The sequence below is a fragment of the Maniola hyperantus genome, chromosome 16 (genome assembly GCF_902806685.2).
Source record: "Maniola hyperantus chromosome 16, iAphHyp1.2, whole genome shotgun sequence".
NCBI classification, from domain to species: Eukaryota; Metazoa; Arthropoda; class Insecta; order Lepidoptera; family Nymphalidae; genus Maniola; species Maniola hyperantus.
In genome coordinates this window covers 8845155-8867760 of record NC_048551.1, presented here as the reverse complement: position 1 = coordinate 8867760, position 22606 = coordinate 8845155, and the positions used below count along the sequence as shown (strand labels likewise).

At 38.4% G+C, this 22606-nt stretch overlaps 1 protein-coding gene across 1 annotated transcript in view; it reads left to right on the top strand.

Moving 5' to 3' along the window:
- The first annotated feature begins 5565 nt into the window (after positions 1 to 5565).
- The window catches only part of rsh (radish), a 269843-nt gene continuing 252802 nt past the window's right edge, over positions 5566 to 22606 (top strand). The window contains exon 1 of the mRNA XM_069503824.1: positions 5566 to 5997. The gene's annotated coding sequence lies outside the window, so the exon portion shown is untranslated. The remainder of the gene's footprint in view (positions 5998 to 22606) is intronic.

Here is a 22606-nt window from a genome sequence, read left to right as displayed (position 1 = left end):
AGGAGGTAATAATCCTTATTACATGTACGAAGTGAAGTACATAAAAAATATTTGCTCCAAACATGCCTCGAAAGTCCAAAAAGCACAAAAATAATAAATTAAATTAAATTGAAAATCGTAGCACGTAGAGCTCGATGAAGCTACGCAAACCTGTGCGTAGCTTCGTACCATTCATAGTATTACTTCGTAGTTCGTAGGTATGTAGAATCGTAGCAAAATAGTAGGTATACATTTTAACTTTAATATCGTAGCAAACAGCGATTATTAATTATTATTAATAAAATATTATTAATATTTGATTTAAACTGCCTAAAGGTTCGTACGCACCTGAGCGGCGCGGCGCGGCGCTTCAGTCCGACTGCAGAACGCGTCACCTCAGGCCGCTCGACGGTGCCTACCGCACTACAACTTCAGTACGCGGCACCTCGCGTCACTTGCGCGTCACTTTTACACCCGTTCGCGTACGAGCAACAACGTCGCAAGATGAGCGACAGTGAAGAGGATTTGATTATTATTTCTTTGTTGTGCAGAAGAAGAACGAATTATCGAAGAGAAAAAAACCGGCCAAGTGCGAGTCAGGCTCGCGCAATGAGGGTTCCGTACTACAGTCGTATGATTTCGATAATTCAAAAACTATGATGCATAAAAATAAATAAAAATCTGTTTTAAAATGTACAGGTGAAGACCTTTCATATGATACCCCACTTGGTATAGTCACTCACTTCGAAAGTTGAAAATACTAATTATTAGTTCATGACCACAATTTAATTTTTTTTGTGTGATCTAACCCTAAATTCACGGTTTTCAGATTTTTCCCCAAATGTCAGCTATAAGATCTACCTAACTGCCAAATTTCATGATTCAAGGTCAACGGGAAGTACCCTGTAGGTTTCTTGACAGACAGACGGACAGACAGACAGACAGAAAGACAGACAGACAGACAGACAGACAGACAGACAGACAGACAGACAGACAGACAGACAGACAGACAGACAGACAGACAACAAAGTGATCCTATAAGAGTTCCGTTTTTCCTTTTGAGGTACGGAACCCTAAAAAAGAAGAAGAAATGGATTGCTGACATACCAAAGTCACGATATCAAGAAGGATATCACATTTTGTTTCCTCGCCTTCTTAATGACTCTGTACCATTTCACATTTACTTCAGAATGTCGAAGACAAAATTCTTTATGCTATTGCCTAATAGTTTTTGTGGAAATTACATTAGAAACAATAGGTATACCACACAGGTCGGTAATATAATCCTACAAGAAACCTATGTCCAGCAGTGGACATATCTATCGGTTGATGATGATGATGATGATGATGATAGTTTTTATGGAAATTATAAAAAAATATTTATGCATATCCATACTTATATTATTATCAACGCAAAAGTGTATTTGTCTGTCTATCTACTAGCTTTTCACGGCTCAACAGCTTAACCGAATTTGATGAAATTTGGTACAAAGTTGAATTACATCCCGGGGAAGGACAGGCTACTTTTTATCCTGGAAAATGAAAGAATTTCCACAGGATTGTTAAAGGCCCATTTATATGAAGTTTGGACCAGAGGTAGCTTGCATTCCGGGAATTGACAGAGGTAGGCAACTTTTTATCCCGGAAAATCAAAGAGTTCACACGGGATTAAAAATCTAAAAAAAAATGCAACTAGATGATGCCTGCGACTTCGTCCGCGTGGATTTAGATTTTTCTATAGGTGAGCACATTTCCGGGAATTACCTACTAGTACCTATATACCTGAGATAGATTATACCCTGTAGGATAAAAGTAGCCTATGTGTACCTACACATAGGCTAGTTTTATCCCGAAAATCAAAAAGTTTCCACGGGATTTTTAAAAAACCTACATCTACGCGAACGAAGTTGCGGGCATCAGCTAGTCCCTTAGGTTCTGTGGAAATTACATTAGAAAAAGCATTTTCGCAAAATGTCTTTCTTTTATGTGCAATAGAATATATAAAATAGGCAGGTAAACACAGGTACATATTATATCTAAATACCTATATAAAAGAAAAAGGTGACTGACTGACTGATCTATCAACGCACAGCTCAAACTACTTGACGGATCGGGCTGAAATTTGGCATGCTGGCTAGCTAACTAGCTAATATGACGTAGACATCCGCTAAAAAGGGATTTATGAAAATTCAACCCCTAAGGGGGTAAAATAGGGGTTCGAGATTTGTGTAGTCCACGCGGACGACGTCGCGGGCATAAGCTAGTATAATATAAACACAAGTACAATAGGTAGGCATATTTCCGAAACTATTAATTCTACCTAGATGAAGTAGGTAGGTATAATATGTACATAATATATTATAGTTATTTAATCAGGATTATTTTTACCATTGATGTTTTCTCATAACGCTCGGAGAGACATTTATACATTTAGACACTGGGAAGGGGGGAAGCCGACATCCTAGGGGTTGGTACCTTTGAGGATATACTTCTAAGAGCATGAGGAACACGTCATGTGTCAAAAATTAAACCTACGTTATTTATTTTGAGGTCTATCTTGCCGATTCTTGCCTGTACTTTAAATACCTAACAAGATGCGCGTGTATCTTATTCGAGCGACGTACGCATACTGAAGCGCCGCGCCGCGCCGCTGGGTATGTCGCACTAGCGTCACTGCACTGCGCGTCGCTTCGGTGCGCTTCAAAATATTCTCTCCAGCCGTGCCGCGCGGCAACGCGCGGTGAAGCGCCGCGCCGCGCCGCTCTAGTGCGATATGCGCCATACAAAATGATAGAAATGATATTTTGAAGCTCTGTGCCGCGACGTGAAGCTCACTGAAGCGCCGCGCCGCGCCGCTCAGGTGCGTACGAACCTTTATACTTAGTTCATAGTTCTTAAGTTTTAACATTATGTGTCTGGATAATTTCAGAATTTGTCAGTTCGCAGAAAATATTGGGAAAACTACGGGAAACTTAAAACTGCAAAAGGGAGAGTAAAAGCTTATAATATAACTAATTTATAACGACTGGTTATTTTATCACCCCCGTTAACCGTCGCATCAATACCTACTCTGTTGCTTAAAACTTAAAAAGCTGGAAAACACAAACAGCAGAGTCAGCGACGCGTTTTCAATAGTGTGGGTTAAGCTTTCACTGAACTGAGTAGGTACCAATAGTACGCGAGATGGCAATCGGGGCATGAGACGGGGGTATCCCACATCGGGTTAGCGCGGGGACTGTGCGGGTGTGCGGGGTGTCCCCACCCCGATTGGCGTCGTGACTTGTCGCGTACTATACCTATAATTTTTAATACAAATGTTGAAGTATAAATAAATATAAAAGCCAAAGACTGCAGTCTGACTTCTAGGCACGCAGCACAATGGCAACGCCTTCATACAATAGAAACAAAAATAAAAATAGTCAAATGTAAATAGAAATAGAATTTTTTTATGCATAAAACGTTTGAATATTGTGAATCTACCGCTGCTTTGGAATGCCGAACCGAACCAACAAGAAACTCGGCGATTGTTATTTTCAAACTATTGCCGCTTTACAAACAAATAAAAAAAAATAGAAATAGTGTTCTTGTACCATATTTTTTTAACGATCTTCCCGGAGTCACAATTACTAGTCACATTACCTCACATTACCGTCTCGCGTTGTTTCTTTCCAGTGCTTTAAAGCTTACAACGGGACAGAACAAAATATAGCGGGAGTTGCCAAATACTACTTAACGGTACCTAACCACTAACTACCTAGAAAGTTAAAGTTAAAATCAAAATACTTTAAAGTAGCTAAGTACCACTGTTCACTTTTTGAATGTCGATAGTTCAATATTACAAGGTTTTTGCGACAAAGAGATTGTTTTGAGGTTCAGGTATAATTTATTTAATGTAGGCAAGAGGCCTAGATTCTTCTGATTCTTGAATGGCTTTATTCATATTTAAAAACCGGCCAAGTGCGATTCAGGCTCGTGCAACGAGGGTTCCGTACTACAGTCGTATTTTTTCAACATTTTGCACGATAACTCATAAACTATGATGCATAAAAATAAATAAAAATCCGTTTTGGAATGCACAGGTGAAGATCTTTCATAATAATATGATATCTCACTTGATATAGTTATCATACTTCGAAAATTGAAAATACTAATTATTAGTTTATGACCACAATTTTTTTTTTGTAAATTCACGGTTTTCAGATTTTTCACCGAATGTCTGCTATAAGATCTACCTACCTGCAAAATTTAATGATTCTAGGTCAACGAGAAGTACCCTGTAGGTTTCTTGACAGACAGACAGACAGACAACATAGTGATCCTATAAGGGTTCCGTTTTTCTTTTTGAGGTACGGAACCCTAAAAATCATTCACCATTACTGTTTTCACCTCACATAAATTATATTGACAAATACTTAATCCTGTTTATTCAAAAGCTCTTTAAGATAATGTCTATGCTAAAAGATAAAATGCATCGAAGCCCGATACGGTACCGGTCTTATGCGACACTTACGGGTACCAACTTCAACTTGTTTGAAATTCGTAGAGCTTTATTATAATATTATTTATGATAATATCAAAAAAAAAAATTTTTCAGTTAAGTACATTAACATAAATATAACATACCTAAACAGATAAACTGGCTCATTTTTTGCGCAACGGATCAGCCTGGCCCTCCAGCGCGGAAATGCAGCCAGTATTCTTGGCACCATTCCACACGGGCATAATATGTATAGTAATTAGGTAAGGCTAGCTTTAAGTTTCATTGTAATATTTTCAGTATCAAAAAAAAACATAATATATATTAATATGACTTGTCACAAGAAGAAAACCGATTCAGTAAGATTCTACTCAGAATAGCCGGTAAGAAACTTAATATTGTGACAGCTGCTATATCGATGCTTGTAATAAATGTTTATACTAACTTAGGAGCTCATTACTCAATTCATTATCATCATCATTATGACGATCAACCCATCGCCGGCGCACAAGGGTCTCCTCATGAGAAGGGTTTGGCCATAGTCCACCACACCGGCCAAGTGCGGATGGAGGTTCGATCTCTTGCTTTCTAACTTTAAGGAGTTATGTACGTTTTAACATTGAACAATTTAATAACTGCATGCCTGAGAGTTCTCCATAATGTTCGCAAAGGTGAATGAACCCTGCTAATTCGTAATTCACTGTACATAATAAGCAATAAATTATTTATTAATGTAAAATTTAATACCTATAACCTAAATGAAAAAATGGCCAAGCGATGTGTTCCATGCAAATATATATGCGTTTGCTAATATAAGAGCCACGCAGGTACCTAGTTTGTGTTCAGCCAGCCATTTCATTGTGAAAGCGAGTATAGATAGGCCAGGGACTAGGGTGCTAGGGAGTTGGCTGGGGGCCGCCGGGGCTCACCTGTGCCAGACCCGTAGGCGCGTCACGCTCCCACACAAACAAACACCTGTAGACACAGGGTCGACACGAATACAGTCACAAGTGTAACAATGAAGGGTGTGTGGAGACTGCGCACACAGGCGCAAGCTGGTCTCGGTGAAGCGGGAGAGGTCCACAAGCGGGCTAGCGTTCCCGCTGAAAGGTTCTACCAAAAGGCCTGCGCCGCCCGCCTAAGCTCTCCCACTTGTTGAATCAGTGCAGACTTTTCATACCACATCCGAACGTGCTAAAGTCGCGTGTTTTTTAATAACATTTTTTTACACTCTTGTTTTATGTTGCCCTTTCCGATCTGTGATGTTTACTCTTCTACGGTCCTCGTTACTTTCAGTCAATAATTCGGTAGTCTTCCCCTCAGTGTTGTTATTGTTACAAATGACTTTTTATCGTATACGCGAGCCCTTTACCCGCGTTTGTTGTACTTGTACTTTTGAATATATTTAGAAAACTGTTGTTGATATGCTCGCATCTGTGTTACCTGTTGACTATTACTTATTATATAATTCTTATATTTACGCCGCTGTAAAAATATAAACGGTGTTTTCAACCAATGTAACGTGGCGCTGCTTTTATGAGGTGAGACTTACAATCAGTTATTTTTAGAATTTAGCTACTATGGTAAGATTATAAACCTGGAATTGTGGGACAAAATAAAGAGAAAATTATTTTTATTTCAGACCATTTATATTCTAAGTATTTATGCACATGAGCCTAAAATGTGCCTAGAAGCCTAGATAAGAATATGATAATATGTGTTATTAGTTTGTATCTAAATATTAAGTATGGCGTCGGACATATTTTTCATAACCATATTTTGAGACAGCCACAAGAACTCCTTTGAAGATACAGAAATATGTAGCGCTCGCATATAGTTTACTAAAAGGTCCCTATTTTATTCATGTAAATGTGTATGCAGATGCAATAAATGTACAGGTACATTTATTTAAATATGAATAGGTAATTACTGAGATCATAGTTAAGTTGTTTCAGCTCGAGTTACTTTCAAAAGCATCTGTAGGTATATCTACAGGTGCTTTTATTAATGAGAAATGTGTCTGTCTATCTGGCTGTCTGTTAGTTTTTCACGTTCCATCTGTTTAAGCGATTTGGACGAAATTTGGTACAGATTATAGCTTGCATCCCAGGAACGTACATCTAAAGCTATTTTCGTCTTGGAAAATTAAGAGTTCTCAAGGGATTTTTAAATAACCTAAATACACCTTAACGAAGTCGCGGGCATCATCTATTTGGTAAAGGGATAACTTGCATCCTAGAAATGGACATAGGTTACTTTTATCTCGGAAAAATAAAGAGTTCCCACGGGATTTCCGCGGACGAAGTACCGTCCATCGTCTAGTTAATGAATAAAAGTAAAAACTGACTGACTGAATATATTATCATCTTACTACTTAAACCACTGGTTCTAGAAACTTGAAATTTTGCATGTAAATTTTCTTTGTTACGTTACGTAGACCACCATGAAATAATTTTACAGAAATTCCAGGCGAGCGACACCGGGTCGGATCAGCTAGTAATTTTATACACGTTGAACTTGCTTTTATATTAAGTATTTCGACTCAGCTGCAGCATATCTTTTGTAATTAAATCAACAACAAAATCTTCCCAATGCTAATTGCATTATACTCAATACAAATTACAAGTTGCTTCAGAATACAAATTGAATATTTTGAAAGGGTTGCGAACTTATTGAGCCGTGATGCGATTAGCTTGATTTTCTGGCTTTCCTTTCAAAGTCACAGTTTTCTACAACAATCAAATTATTATCAAAAACATTCCTGTGTAAAACGTAGGACTATTTTATTGAAAAAGTGATTATTAAGCTAAACGAACAATTTTTGGTAAATAACTGCCATAATATGACTGCCAATCTATACTTCCATACTAATATTAAGTATAAAGAGGTAAAATTTGTAATTTTTTTTTCTCTAAGTAATCTCTGGAACCACTGAACCGATTTTTAAAATTCTTTAATTATTAGAAAGCTACATTATTCCTGAGTGACATAGGCTATATTTTATTTTCAAAAGAGATCCCCGCAAAAATTGTTATAAGATCCACGTGTGAAGCCGGGGTGGGTCGCTAGAACTATATATTCAGACAAAGGAAAATTAATGTAGGTATCATCAGCTTATGATTTGGTACCTATATTAAAGTCTTTTGTTTGTAGTATGGTGACCATGACAGAAGTCTCCCGCCAGAGTAGAAATGTGTTACAAAACTGACCCTACTGAAGGTTGAAGGTATACAGAACCATGGCATTCTTAACCAGTGGTAAATTCTTTTAGCGATTCAAAAGCACTTGTAAAAGTTTATTGGAATAAAATGCCATTCTATTCTGTTCCTGAAACTCTATTTCACAGGTTGCAAAAGGAGTAGTTTTACAAAAGAAATCGTTAACACACCAAAAGCTTTTTATGCAGTAAAACAGTAGGTACATAATAACATTTTATACAACGTGGGCAGAATTTCGCTTAACGAATTTCATATAAAAGAACATAATATAGTTTCCGGTTCACAAACGGAAGTAAATGGAGGCGGTTTTAACATTTGAGATGTGGCCCTTGAAGTAAATCACCGTCATTCGTGTGGAAATTCGCGAAAGCTCGAGATAAAATTTTCCAGCAAGATGGACCACTTCACTACCAATGATGATTGATGCCCGTGACTTTGCTCGCGTGACAGATTTATAATATCCGATACCTTCAGATTCTGGTTTGGATCAGCTATTATTTTAAGAGAATTGATTCAAAATTTAATAAAATGCTAATTGCAGGTTCTAAAATTTTAAATACTAACCGCGCATTCCAGAATTTTCATTTTTGTTATGTTTGTTTTAAATCTTACGAAACATTTTTTAATGGGACCAACCCGATTCTTTCGTTTGGAAAACGGGGTAAATTGCTAGATCTATTTTTAAAAAATTACCTATATTCCTCGACAGGTTGAGATGGCAATCAGGCTATGAGGCGGGGGATGCCCCGCACACCCGTGCGTCACCCACGCTCTCCCGCACCGGGTTAACGCGGGGGCTGTGCGGGTGTGTGGAGCGTTCGCTCCCCGATTGCCATTTCAACCTGTCGCATACTATATTTACTTTTGTAGCTCTTGTAGCCCCTTCTACAGGCATTTCAGACATCTTCACAAGGTTGAAGATGGGTCTAGGTGACCCATGTGACAGGACCTAGGTTAAGGCGAAGTTTTCTTCAATCGCTGATACTATTTTTCAGATGTAAGTAAATACAATTTGTTGGCTATTAATTATGCTTGGTGAAAATCCGATATCGTGAACTTTTACGATTACTTAAGTTTAATAAATTAAAATTTGAGCAGGTATTTCGCTGAATGCCTGTCCAGTCGTGTAACAAAATGTAGATTTCAGTTACGATATCCGCGATAAATACCGATAAACCGATTGTGAAAAATTTACTATATAATTGCATTCCTTTCACCTGATTAATTATTGATGTTTTTCAATAACTAAAAAGTTCCTTTTTGTTTTCGCACCAACCATAGAATCCCTTTCCTTACTTATCTACAGCTCTTAACCCGAATAACCTCCTTCATACATCTCCACGTGATATATAATACACCGAATACACATAAGTATTAAACCTTACCTAACCATCCATCATTTTAGGATAAGTAATTATTTTATTTTCAATATAAGTAAGCGGGAAAATCTTTAATGGGTTAAATAATACGCCCGTTTATTAACATTCACGCTTGAAAAGTTTTTGGGCGGTGAGAGATTTAGTAAATGGTTTACATTTTGTAACATCAAAAGGGTTGAATAAAATATATAACCACGAGGTAAACAGTCAGCGTCTAATAACTGATATTGAACCTGCGCAGTGGGTGATTGATCGATATAATAGTAATAATTGGTGGTACGAAGTGAAGCGTGACGGCAGGACCGCTGTGCTGCCGCGCTGTTGGTTCTTCATTTCTTTCGCTTTTTACGCTACATTAGTACTTACCTACTTACAAATGCCCAGCCAGACATATTCCCTCCACTGTCACCCAGCGTTATTTTTACCCAACACCAACTGTAAAGGAGTCAAAAGGGTTAATAATTTATTGTTATTATTATACTAGACTAGCATAGGCCTGTGACTATTTTCAAACGTCTATTTTACCCCCTTCTAGGAACTCACAGAGCGGTTTTTACCCGCGCCCGCAAAACTCGTACGAACACGAAAAAATGCAAAAAATGCTATCTCCATTTGCATGTAAATACATGGAAATGGAGATAGCAATTTTCACGACGCGATTTTGGTTGTTTGCGCGTCCCGCTGCACCGGGCGGCGGGCGACCTGTAGAATTGCGCGGGCCGCGGTCGCCCGCGCCGGCCCGATGGTCGTGACCGCGGCGGCTGCGGTTCCCGCACAAACAAGCGGTCTCGTGAGAATAGAAATAAAACAGCTCTCCCGCAACCGCGGCGGGCACGAGTGAAAATCGCCCCGTGAGTTCCCACTCGGGCTTTGAATTTTCAAAAATCCTTTCTTAGCGGATGTCTGCGTCATAGTTATCTAAACCCCGATCCGCCCAGGAGTCTGAGCTATGCGTTGATATGTCAGTCAGTCAGTCACCTTTTCCTTTTAATGCGCACTATTTTGACTTTATGCTTTGTGTCTCATAAGCTACATTTTTGACTCTACCACCACCATTTCGGATTGCAGTTCAACGGGTTCTTTATTTTTTTTAATTAAATATACCGACGTAATATTATCCTACAATAGCAACGGTCGAAGTAAAAGTAATCAATCTTTATTTGTAAAAGTAAAACAAATAGCAACCTTGTAGAATGTTGTAAAAAACTCCCAAACGGAAACTTGTTAGATTGGGTCCGGGCTATCATTAATACCAATTATTTTATACGTGTTGTGTAAAACACACCTGTGTTACAATACAACCTATAATAAGTTACTTTTCCATTTTTAACGTTCGTATTATAGCAGATATTACTAGTTTTTATTCAATATTTAATGTCGATAACCATGAACACCTGCTTACCTTGACTTAGCTATCAGAATGTATTCAATTAACTTGTACTTCATGCAATAGAAATTATTACTAGTAGTTATCGAATGTATCGATAGTAAATTAATCATTCGTCATCATCATTATCAACCGATAAACGTCCACTGCTGGACATAGGTCTCTTGTAGGGACTTCCACACGCCACGGTATTGCGCTGCCTAAATCCAGCGCCCCCCTGCAACTTGTTTTATATCGTCTGTCCACCTAGTGAGAGGTCTGCCAATACTGCGCTTTCCGGTGCGAGGTCGCCGTTCTAGCACCTTGGGACCCCAACGTCTATCAGTTTTTCTAATTATATGCCCGGCCCATTGCCATTTCAGCTTCGCAACTCATTGAGCTGTGTCGGTTACTGTGGTTCTCCTACGGATGTCCTCATTTCTGATTTAAACACGGAAACTTCAAGCAATACCTCTTTCCATCGCCTTCGCATTTAGTTACAAACTATAACTCATATGTTTCTCTGTTTCAATGAAACTTTGCATTAAAATATGTGAACCAGCACTTGACCGATTTCCATTTTTAAAAGCTTTTTTTACCTACACCGTTTCCCTTTTACCGTTTCCAACAATGATCGCAATTACTCTTGACATATTATGTCCAATAAAAGTCACATATCCAACCATATTCTAATGATAATAATCGTATTCCTTTTTAGGCCGACCCTTGTCCTATTTTCCAGGGTGTGTCATAATGTAAACGAATGAGAATCGTTACAATTGTAATATTACTTACATTCTATCTTTTTACATTAACCTCTAAATACACTCGCATGAAACTTTAAAACCTTAGTTGGTGTTACGGTGGAGAATGGATTGGGTTTTCCAAAAAGGATTATTCTTAGTTGAGTAGTAGACAATATGAAATCCCGAAGGTTGCAGATTCGAACTATACCTACTTGTCCAACTAAAGGAGATTAACTGAAGCCGGCGGCCGTCGTCGAAAGCTTTGATAGTTCTGTATACTCTTAGCCGAAGCATCTTGAACTTGGAAGGTACTTGGCAAGTTATTTGTTTTATTCATTCATGCTTAGCAAAGCATTATTTTTTTGTTAAATCAATGCTAAGTATAATTTGCTCTTGGATAATCCATACCTACTAATATTATAAATGCGAAAGTGTTTTTTGCCTGTCTGGCTGTCTGTCTACTAGCCATTCACGGCCTATCCGTTCAACCGATTTTGACGAAATTTGGTACAACGATAGCTTACATCCAGGAGAAGGACATAGGCTACTTTTTATTCCGGAAAATCAAAGAGTTCCCACGGGATTTTTAAAGACCTAAATCCAAGTCGCAGGCATTATCTAATGCTAAGTATAATTTGCATAATTACATAAAAGCATGGAGTACCTACGCCTGCAACCACGTTTATTCTTTTTATTTGGCCTTCACTGAATGAAGCCTTTGAAACGAAATTGTTTCGCGAATACCAAACAGTCGGCATCAGACTAATTAAATTCTGACAGAACTCGCTTCCCAATACAGAAAAAATAAGCGTAGAAAGACCCGCCATAACAAAACATCCAAAAATATAATACGGCGCTTCGTCGTGTCGTATCATAAGGGAACACATATTGGAGAAGACATGGCTCTCTCATCCAAAACAAATGAAGTAACAACATTTGGTAGAAATGTTTTCAATATTACTTATTTCCATTTTTTTATAACAAAAATATACTTAACTATGAAATTGCGCTATGATGAGGAGGCATTTGAATAAATTGGGAGCGCCGATATAAAAGTTCAATTATCATTTTGTTCAACACACTTAACATTTAAACAAACTTATTCAAGTTTACACTTTGTACTATGGTACTGAAACATTCGAGTGCGCACGCGAATGTTTCATTATCATAGTACCCGTCACCCGCACTCGCCCGCACCGGGTTAGCGCGGGGGCTATATGCGGGTGTGCAGGGCATTCCCTCCCCGATTGCCATCTCGACCTGTCGTGGACTATACCTATATTTCTCGCCTGGTTCTACTGCATTTCTCATCCAGCCATTTCGCGCCTCCCCTGCACATACAATGTAATTTCACCCTATTAAATTAATGAGTTTATTGAAATTGTTTTCAACCCACCAACTATAAGTTCAGAAGTTTGTTAGTGTTGTTGTAAACTAGCATTATCCCTAATACAGTGTTTAGTGTTATTAATGTTTAATCGACCAGCCGAATTTATATTTTCCAACTTTGGTAGTATTTAATCGATTTTAGTTAACAAACTGTCTGGGGGATAAAATAGAGGTTACGTTATTGATTGTTTTAAGGTCATCATACCTATATATCTATACGAGCAAGAGCCAAAGAGCTAGACCCGACGCATTTCTCAATATTGAAAATATCTGTAACGTCAGCAGCAACAGGTGCATCGAAGAAAACGCTGAGGTAGCACGTAGAGGTGGCACGGCACTTATGTGAGCTTTTGTAACGAATTTTCAGTTCCAATAAAGGCGTTTCTTTGGCGCTTCGTGGGCCAGAACTCTAAACTATGAACTTATTTTTAATCTACGCTTTGGAGTTTTGTAGATTAATATAAGTACAAATCCCTAAAAAGTACGTTTAGCAGAATTTTTTTGAAGCTTTAGTTGTTATTGTGTTAGTAGCTATTTAAATTGTTTGGATTCAAGTTAATTCTAGATTTTACTTTGCAATAATTAACTTACCTACTATATATCTGCTACATAGTGGGCAAACCCTGACCTGAAGCCCTGATCTGAGCCTACAAAGTCGTGTGATGGAGCGAAGGGAAGAAATGATATATAGCTTAGCTTTACGAAGGTTGGGTAGGTGAAGCTTAATGAAGAGACGACGAACACGATCTTCTGACGTAGCACAGTTCCAACTAACCCACTACATCAATAGTTTGGAAAAAGCGTAGCTTCTGGCGTAGCACACAAACGATTAACGCTCCATTTTATCGCTAGTTTGCTACGAAATATAAACACTAACTACTTCACTTTGTGTTCGACGAAAACGGCGTTTTGACAATCAATAGTTTTAACCTAGGTATAACTAGGTTATGCTAAAATCAGATTTGGTCGATAGCGTAGCATTTCCATCAAGTGGAATAATATATTTTGTGAACTGCGCCATTGTTACACCCTTCCAAGTTAGCCCGCGTCCATCTTAGACTTTTTATTTATTTATTTTTATTTAGATACAAGTTAGCCCTTGACTGCAATCTCACGTGATGGTAAGTGACGATGCAGTCTAAGGTGGGAGTGGGCTAACCTGGAAGGAGTACTGCATCATCACTTCGCACCAGGTGAGATTGCAGTCAAGGGTTAACTTATACATGAATAAATAAATTATTATAGTGGATTTTCCTGGAAGTATGGTATCTCAATTTCCAATTAATACCGATACTTAACAACAAAAGCAAACGAAATAAGTCAACCATAATTGATATATCGTGATACAATAAGCGTGTATTAGATCGGATGTGACCTCAATGACAAATAGGCAGAAAAGTTGGAAATCTTTTCAAGAGAAAATTAGTTTGCGAAAAGATTTTTCCCCCTTAGGCTGGCTTCACACGGCTCTACCGAAAGCCGAGATCTCCGTGAAGGGCATGAACACGAACATATTTTTAACGGTGCCTTCACACAGTGTGCGACAGCACAAGTTTCAGTTCGTTTCAAGTTACAAATTGAACCGGAATAAAAACGTGCTGTAAAAAAATATCTTAAACTAGATGATGCCCGCGGTTTTGCCCGCGTGGATCGAGCTTTTTAAAAATCCCGTGGGAACTCTTTGATTTTTCGGAATAAAAAGTAGCTTATGTCCTTTCTTGGGATGCAAGCTATCCCTGTACCAAATTTCATCAAAATCGACCGTGAAAAGCTAGCAGACAGACAGATACACTTTCGCATTTATAATATTAGTATGGATTGGTCCATGCATGCTAACTGACATAATATGGTGTCAGCACTTTCGCAAAGTACACTTTATAGATTTCAGCTTGAATTATTATCTACAGGTACATACGTGCTTTGTTTGCAATTAAACTAAAACTTTTTTTAACGTTCCGATGGAGATGGCTTTACCGCGTAGCAACTTAACTATTTTATTAATTAACTATATTCATTATTACATAATATAATTCTCATACTTGTGTAATAATTTTAGTTATGATTGTAACTTTATTTAATTTTTTATAGTGAAATATCTTTCATATTAATTACTTAAACTGTTTTTGTATTAAGGCTCTAGTGAATAAGGAATGTGCAGTGCTCAGACGAGCCATCAAGCGTTTACGAGAACGAAGAAATCTAATTCACTATGTAATTTTTTGTCCTCATCATGATCAACCCACCCGCGCCAGCTCAGTAAGTACAGAGCACGGGTCTCTTCTCAGAGTGTGAGGAGGGTTTTGCTTATAGTCTATCGTACTGGCAAAGTGCAGATTGGCAGACTTCACACACCTTTGAGAACATTATGAAAAACTCTCAGGCATGATGTATTTTCACCGTAAAAACAAGTGATATTTAATTACTTAAAACACACATAACTCCGAAAAGTTAGAGGTGCGTGCCCGGATCGAACCCTCAACCTCTAATTAGGAGGCGGACATCCTAATAAAGAAGCTATCACAGCTTCTTTAAGTACCTACCTATAAATAAAGTTAGGGATCGTGTACCCAGGTCAGTAGCAGATTATCCCTAAGGCAAACTAGGCACGTGCCTAGGAGCGCGAAGTTACGAAGGGGCGCGCGCGATCATGCAGAGATCCATTACCTGACCTACCTAATTATCCCTGGGTACTAATATTATCTTGGAGTGACTGAAACTGGCTCTTCTTTAATATAGCAAAGTGTCCTCACCTAATCTTCTTCATCTATATATATATAAAATTCAAAGTCCTGACTGACTGACTGACATAATATATTATATCAACGCACAGCCTAAACCGCTGGTCCTAGAGACATGAAATTTGGAGGGTGTGTTCTTTGTAAAGAGTAGGTATCCATTAAGAAAGGATTTTTTGAAATTCCTCCCCTAAGTGGGTTAAATGGGGGATGGAAGTTTGTATGAAAGTCTGTCATTTTTGAAGTTACATCGATGAAAATTGGTATTTAAGCTTTCGGTTAAAAATAAAAAATACGTATTTCACGATTTTTGGAAATTCTACTACGGAGGGGGTTAAATAAGGGATGGAAGTTTGTATGAAAGTCCGTCATTTTTCAAGTTATTTGCATGAAAATTGGTATTTGGGTTTTCGGCAACAAATTAAGAAATATGTATTTCAGAATTTTTGGAAATTCAACCCCCACCTCGATTTTCTAAATTCCACCCGAGCCAAGCCGGGGCGGGTCAGCTAGTCGTTCACATAAATAGTATACCTAATCACCACTACCAGCTATGCAGTAAGACAATTCGTCGTTATTTCGAGGTTAGTAAAATTTTTAATATGGCTGTTAGAGGAGCTCTTATGAGGTGCTTGTCTAGGACGATCTCGACATTTAATCCGCCTCTGATTCAGATGCTGTGGAAAACTACCTTTACAAATGTTCGTACGTGCCTGTTGTACTTGGTGTGGTACTTGGCTTTTATTAATATTGTGAAACGCACGCCAGCATTACGCTGAGAGCTCAGTCTACAACTTAAGTGCATATGAAATTACTTAATAAGATATCTTGAAGTGCATAAAAATATGATAAACATTTTATCATTGCATTTAAGAGGGGGTTTATTTGTAGCGTGCTCCATACAAGCGTACATACTTTGGCTCTTATTTGAATAATAACCAATCGAACTCAATGAAATTTTGTAGATAAGTTCTAGGAACTAATTATCTACGTTAAAATATTCAGTTTCAAAGTAATTGTTTTAACGATTTACATACAAATCTTTAAACCCGTGTGATTTTAAACCTAGTTATTTTACAGAAATCTGGCTTAGCTATTAATTTTTAGAACGTGTCTACAAAATTACATCGAGTTTGATTGGTTACTATTCAATGAGGACCAAACCACGTTTGTATGAGCGAGTGACGTAGAAATAATCGTTAAGACACTAAATGTTGCCCGCGAATTCGTCCGCGTAGATTGCGCGACCTACCTACTACACACATGGGTCTCCTTCCAGAATGAGAGAGACTCAGGCCATAGTCCACCACGCTGGCCAAGTGCAGATTGGAAGACTTAACACACCTTTAAAAATATTGTGGATCACATTCAGGCATGCAGGTTTCCTCACGATGTTTTTCTTTACCGCTAAAGCAAGTGATATTAAATTGATTAAAATACATAAGGCGTTGTCCTAATACAACGCGAATGCACGATCACCGCAAGTACCTACGCACGAATTTTAATCGTACGAATGCGCGATCAAACACCTACTGATCTCTAATAGGTGTCTTAATTGGCATTCGCGCGATGATCGCGTATTCGCGTTCTATTAATTGACGCAAGCACGCGATGGTCGCGTCGCTTAGACGCGCGATGATCGCGTAAGCGCGTTGTATTAGGACAACGCCTAATACTCCGAAAAGTTAGAGATGCGTGCCCATTTCGAACTCTGGACTCCGAATAGGAGGCTGACGTCTCAACCACTAGGCAATCACCACTTCAGTATCTATTAAAAATACGTTACCTTCGGCGAATGCCAAGACAGCAAAAATGAATTCATTTGGAAATACCTTTGCCACTCATCCTTAACTGACAATTAATTTCATAACAAGGTAGCTATCAGAATTCCAATTAGATACAAGTTTCCAGTGACATTGAAACGACATCGAGTTTGACACGACGAGAGAGACACGAGTTGTAACTTGTAGCTGATGGAATTTTGCTAGGGGAGTAATGGAAGTTAAAATGAAGAGTGTATGTTTCAAGTTGTCTCTCATTTCAAACTGACTGACGTTGTGACGGCTCTTGTAATATAATATAAGTAAAACCCTAATTTAAATATCAGTAGGTACCCTTATTATAAATGTGAAAGTGTGTTTGTTTGTTGGTTTGTTGGTTGTTGGTTTCTTGGTTTGTCCTTCAATCACGTCGCAACGGTGCAACGCATTGACGTGATTTTTTGCATGGGTATTAGATAAAGACCTGGAGAGTGACATAGGCTACTTTTTATCCCGGGAAATCAAAGAATTCCCACGGGATTTTTAAAAACTAAATCCACGCGTACGAAGTCGCGGGTATCAGCTACTTAATTTAATATAACAGCTATTTATCTAGCTTTATAATTTACTAGACGATGCCCGCGTGAATCTAACTCTTTAATTTTTCGGGATAGCTTATGTATGTTCTTCCCCGGGATATAAGCTAATTCTGTATCACATTGCATCAAAATCGGTTGAACTGTTAAGCCGTGAAAAGCTAGTAGACAGACGGATAGACAGACACACATTTGATTTCTTTCTGTTAACGGAGAACGGGCAACATCGTCCTCTGTGCTACTACTACTAGGTACTACTAGTCCATCTACTGCAATCACCAACCCGTCTGCCCCGCGTGATGATTATGCCCCGCAGCAGAAATTTCAGACAACGGCAAGCGGCGCAAGTAGGTATCTCTTATCGAGAATCACATTTTTGTTCCATTTGCCGTGGAGACCCTTGGGCCATGGAGTCAAAAAAAAATTACATTTCAGTGCGATTAATAGCCTCATCTCGTGACAGAAGGGCCGGCTCACTTTTTGCGCAACGGATCAGCCTGGTTGTCCAGCGCATAAATGCAGCCAGTAATTGGCACCATTCTACGTGGGTATGATTCGTATAGTAATTAGACAAGGCTAGCTTTTAGTTTTATTGTAATATTTTCATGTATTATAATATATTAATAATGACAGAAAATACAGGAGATTTTTACTTACTAAATTAACTCAATTTAAATTAATATTTTGTAAAATTCTTTTAAACTTGAAAACTTCGAAAGACCCTCGTCTGGGATTTGAACCCGCTTGGCAAGGTTATATCGATTCATTACTATGCTGAAAACCTATTGAAAGGGAATTATTAAGATTCATTTTTGCTGTTTCAAAATATAAGTTCAACAATCTAACAGTTTTTTAAAGAATATTAGCCACGCTCATGAATAATATTCCCGTTTCCCCTCCAACTAAGCGTAAAGCTTGTGCTAGGAGTAGGTACGACAATAGTGCAACGGGTGGGGTTTGAACTGCCGACCTTTCGGATTTCAGTCCACGCCTTAACCGTTGAGCTATTTGAAGCTCTAAATATTATTCTAATTATATACATAAAAGATCGTCTCAATCCTTTATGCTACTCAAGTAACTATGTTTAATGAAACTAACAATTATTATTTTAATAAAGCCGGAAACATATTTAAAACATGCAATGCGACGTGTCTACTATTGACCCCACGTGTAAGTAAGTAGTAAGTACCTACTATTCACATTTACGTCACTGGACGCCACGCCATGCTAGCAATTTGTGAATTACAGACCTTTGGCGTGTCGGATGTTGTCCTCTACAATGCACATTGCACAATGTACCAAATGGCACGTTCACACTAAATGTTCATTAAATGCCTAATGCTTATAACCGCAATAATTTTACACACCTACCTGTTTGATGTGTCAAAGTTTTGGCTACATCTATGTTCGTAGCGTCCATAATAACGTGATAATTAACAGCATTAAATTAATAGCATGTATTTACAGAACAACGGCCACATCGATCTGCATTTACTGAATTGATTGGAGTGTGGTAACGTTACTTCACGCCGGATGTTGGTAGCGTGTGTGTTCGTCATTATAAAATGCTACGATTGCGTAGTAGACGAGTACCTACGTCGTTGTTTTCGTCATCGTCGTCGCATTATCATCGCTTTCGTCGTCGTCGTTTCAATCTATAGAAGTCCAAGTATTGAACATATGTCTCTTGTAAAGATTTTTAAAGAAAACGGTCTTACACCGGAGAGGGATAGCGGGTTGCAAATGTGTATCTACCACTATCACCTCACCCAGCCTTTGTATGAATAGACGGCGTTGCATTATGTGCATAATCTGCAAAAAATATTACGCTTTAATTAAGCTCGCCCCGAGGGAGGTTTCTAATTATATTCCCGGGGGCTTACCGATTAATGTGTCTCCATAATAAGCTTCCGTTAATTATGGCGTCATTAATATTACTAGTGGTAACCTACAGAGCCGTGATAGTCTAGTCTAGTGATCAAAGCGCGGCGTAGATTTACGCAGTCAGCGGAAGTTTAATACATTTTAATATTGAAAAAAGGCTAAGGTACACCCAGGCAGCTTGGACAACTTGATGGTAGCTCATTTAGGTACCAGTTCGTGCATAGTGGGAGATATCCCATTCTGCGCTTAGTCTAGGCCACTGGACCGACGACCTGTGGTAGTGGAAAATGGGTAGATGAGAAAGACGAAGGACTGTGTGTGGTAGCATCGATCAGCCTGTAAGTATGCGTTGAAATAGACCTTTGGAGAGCTCCAATAGGTATATGTCCACGCATACAGGTTGATCGATTGGATTACCCTCAGCATCTGTGTTTCATGCCATGCATAACCTGAGTAGGTGCCTTCAGGGTAAAAGTGAATAGGCATCTTCTAGGCAAGTGCGCTACAACCTATAAGCACCATAATATCATTGCTTTCCAGTTTGATTCTTGATAAGCGCAAGTCTATACTTATTTTGTTTTCTTTTAAAAAAAAGTGTATTGAAAACCTCGTTCAATGTCATATCCTGCTACCTATAGGTACCTATATCAGTTTCCATCCGCCATCGAGCGTCGCTTCCAGCCCTGTTTGTGTGGCTCCAAGCCTCCTCCTGCCCTTTAGTCCCAAATGATATTGAATTCTTCGATACTGTCTTGTTTAACTCTATACCGGCATGTAGAGTCAGCAAAACAGCTAGGTTTGCACCCGCCAGTACAAGCGACTATGGACGGGTGCGCATACCTAGCTTTGTTGCTGACTGTCCCTATAGCCCGCGACAGGTCGAGATGATAATCGGGACATATCGCCTCATAAGGCGGGGGGCCGCCCCGCACACCCGCACGTCACCCGCGCTCGCCCGCACCGGGTTAGCGCAGGGGCTGTGTGGATGTGCGGGGCGTTGCCATTTCGACCTGTCGCGTACTATAAAATAATGATGATGAAATCAACAGAAAATCCCAGTCTAAAATCATTATCTTACTGCTACTGTTGTAATACTACATTTTATTAAAATGCGAAAGTGTGTTTGCTTGCTGGTTTATTGGTTTGTTGGTCCTTCAATAACGCCACAACGGAGCAACGAATCGTGATTTTTTACATCTATATCCTTGCAAAAAATTACGCCGATTCACGCAATCGACGACGTAGGGCTTGGATATACATACTCGTAAGCTCATATCATTTCGGAAAATCAAAGATTCCTATGGGTTTTTAAAACCTAAATCCACGCGGATGAAGTCGCGGCTAGTAAAAATATGAAAATGAGAAACATTGATATATGATATTATATATTATATATTAAATGATATAATATACTAATTTGATTTACAACATTTCCACAAATCAGTACTTATTTCATTTCAGTAATTACTTTTCGTCAATCTTATCCGAGTAATTAATACCGAAGGAAAAATAATTGTTAACATAAAGTAATAAATAGGTTTGCTACGAAATTAATTTAGCCCGCGGCCAAACGAAACGTTGGATGTTGACTCTCGACTCGCCCTTGAGAAACGTAACGTAAAAATATTTTCTTTTACTCCTTGCAAAAACATTGAATAAACTCGTAAGAGCAATAATTCTTAGGTTACATACTGTAACAAGGTACATTACTGAAATCAGAAATATTTTTATATAAAACCTCTGCGTATTATCTATAAATATAAAAGAGAAATACCATTCACTCACTGACTAATCACGAAATCTCAGGAACTATAAAGCCTACAAACTTGAAATTTGGAAGGTAAGTTTTTGTAGGACGTAGGTGTCAGCTAAGAAACGATTTTTAAAAATTCAACCCCAAAGGGTGTGAAAAGGGGGGTGGAAGGTTGTATGAAAATCCTATGTTTTTAAGTTAGAGATATGAAAATTGGCATTTTGGTATTCTGGGTTCCGTGCCTTAAGGTGAGACTGAGTGAGTAGGTAAGTAAGGCCTTATGCAGCGGGAAAATTTCTGATCTCATGAGAAACCAGAAATTTTACGCGGACGAAGTCGCGGGCAACTGCTAGTTTCAAATAATAAGTAGGTAGGTAATAGGTATATCTTCAAACAACATTTCCCAAAGTTAACTAAGGGGCAAGTCACATTGACATTCAGGCGTTCCAAAAATGCTTACAGCCTACAAGGTCCTTGGAACTTTAACTCTGCTCAAATTATTTTGTCATGATAATTATAAACGCGGCCTTATTGTTTACATTACCATACTGAGCGAGTCACTGTGACTGAGTGGATTTCACACGAAAAACAACGTCGGAAAACAAGTAATGAGACCACCGCGGAATGGACTAAGAGCCAGCGAGGACCAGATCTTCGTTATTTTGTTAAAGCTGAAAGTTTATCTGCGTTTTGTCCCCATCACAGGGAAGAACTATCAGCGACTATGAAGATTTTGGATCATGGTGACTTTGAGAGGTTACAATTATACCAGTAATAAAAAATTCTTATGTCAAAGTATAAAGTGTATTTTTTTATAATTTCTTCGCAATAGTAAGTATACGTCATGTATGCAGACACTTACCTAGTACCGTGGCAACCAGACACCCTTTTAAATTTGTAAACTTTTCCAAAGAAAATATAGAAAAATACACTTTATAGGTACTTTGTCGTAAGACTTTTAACACCTTTTTTACCTGTTATTTACCAAATTCACAATGGTCAAAACTTGATAGTCGCTGATTGTTCTTCTGTGTGGTGGGGACAATATGCAGTGATGCTTTCAGATTTTATAAAATAACGGAGGTCTGGCCCTCGCTGACTCTCTCTCTAGAACGGGAAATTCATTTACGCAGCCTGATGTCAGAATAATGCTTTCAAATTTCACGTAAGTATGAATAAATTTAATTTTATCGTCTTAGATCGCGTAACAGACTATAAAACATGACAGATAAATGGATGTTGTTTGATATTTAGAAAGATTTAATAATATAGGTAAGCTGCCTTTTATAAAGAAGTAAAGAGTTGTACAGAAATGTATACCTAG